The following is a 1,900-nucleotide window of genomic DNA, read 5'->3' as shown; positions in this document are numbered from 1 at the left end:
TTTCAATTGAAAATTTTTATTTTCATTGACATTTTCTGAATATTTTCAACTTTCTTTGAAAATTTAATTTTAAATATATACATTTTTTTAACGTAATTAATTTTTGAGGTTGTACGGTTTTGGTACCTATAAGTTAAATGTTAATTATTTAATAATACAATTTTCATAATATTCAACTTATTATAACATTTTCACGAAATTGTTCCCAATCACTAGTTGTGACTGATTGTGACATAATAGAATATGGGGTTTGAATGATGATAAAATTGCTGTTTATATTGAATATACTATGATTATTAAATACACTAATAAATCTGTGTAAGTGGTAAGTGGTATTTGGCTTCCCGACTCAGCGGTTCAAAAACAGTCTTCCGCAATAGTAACACGGTGCGAAGTGGACATATCGGAATTAAATTAAAATAATATAACTTTTGGTTTACCTATCACGTTTATTTTATTAATAATAACCCCCACATTTTGTTTCGTAGTCGTAAACGATATTAGATGAGAGTTAGTTGATTGGTTAACGGTTATATTATTATTGTTATATTATTATTTTTATCGTTTATGTCATTCATTGTTTTAAAAAAAAGAAAAAAAAATTTTAAGTAAGCAAATCTTTCATGCATCATTTTTTTAGAGTTATGTATAATTTATGAGCATTCCAGACATTTAGGGCGCCACAGAATTACATTGGCAACATGAGGATTCCACGAACAAGTCATTTTGAGTACCTCTGTCCTCTGCAGTAAATTATTTGCCCGCATCGACCATAGCGTAATTTAACATTAGTAATCTACTATTTCAGATTTCTTCTTAAAAAAAACGATTCATTGTGTGGGAATAACCTCATAGTTTTTTCAACTCAATTGCTCAAGCAAATGGCATGACAAGAAAAGGTTATCCCTGGGAACATATATATTGATTCGCAATTCTGGGATGTTATGTGTTGGGCACTCCTTTTTCATAATATTTTTATGTCTCGGTAAGAAGTATTTGGAAGATTTATCAAAACCACAAAATTTAATAATCATTTTTATAGCTAATGATACATGACAATTCATTTTTCATTGTAAAAATAATATTTAGATCGATTTGTGTTGAATAAGATTTTGAATTTTCTGCGGTAAAAATCGAAAAATTTACGTTTGTCGTAGGGCAATCAACGAACCTAATAGACATTTATTTTGCAGCTTGTCATGATTTTACGGAATGGAGAAAAAAATTCTGTGCTAAAAAGGATACGTTCGATTGTATTATAAAATTTTTTTAGTAAGAAAATATGTACTCATGATGGGGGATAATAAAAAAAAATGTTTGTTTCCCCTTTTTTAACATATTATTTATCATTTATTTTATAGTCTTGACCTATGCAATTTGTAATAACTATTTCTTACACATTATAATTCGATCTTAATTTAATTTTTATTCCATATTATGTACATTGTTCAAGCACAACTACACAGCTGTAACACAATTTTCTTTATGCCCGTATATTGTATCATTATATTACTATTATTGTTACTATTTTTAAATGTATTTCCTCCTTTATAAAATTATGTATGTACATTGTACGTATTGATTAGAATGCAGTGTCATATAATATTTGATGTTTAAAATATAATAAAACTGTAAAACAAGTAATAACCAATAAATGTTGTTCGAAAAAGATTCAGTTGTATTAGCTGTCATTTTTTGATTGAATTCTTTTTTTTTCTTTTTTTATCTAGAGCTCGACAACTATGGCCATTATATATACTGTGTACGGGCTAACTGGGTTACGGTTGTAACGGTACACTTAGGCCACTGAGTGGTTTTTCCAATTTTGAGGAGGGCACTATAGGTTTTTTGGTAAACACGTGTGTTTGGTTTTTTGGCAGAATTTTAAATTACGCACCCG

The sequence above is a fragment of the Acyrthosiphon pisum genome, chromosome A2 (genome assembly GCF_005508785.2).
Source record: "Acyrthosiphon pisum isolate AL4f chromosome A2, pea_aphid_22Mar2018_4r6ur, whole genome shotgun sequence".
Classification (NCBI taxonomy): domain Eukaryota; kingdom Metazoa; phylum Arthropoda; class Insecta; order Hemiptera; family Aphididae; genus Acyrthosiphon; species Acyrthosiphon pisum.
This window is presented reverse-complemented; position numbering follows the sequence as displayed.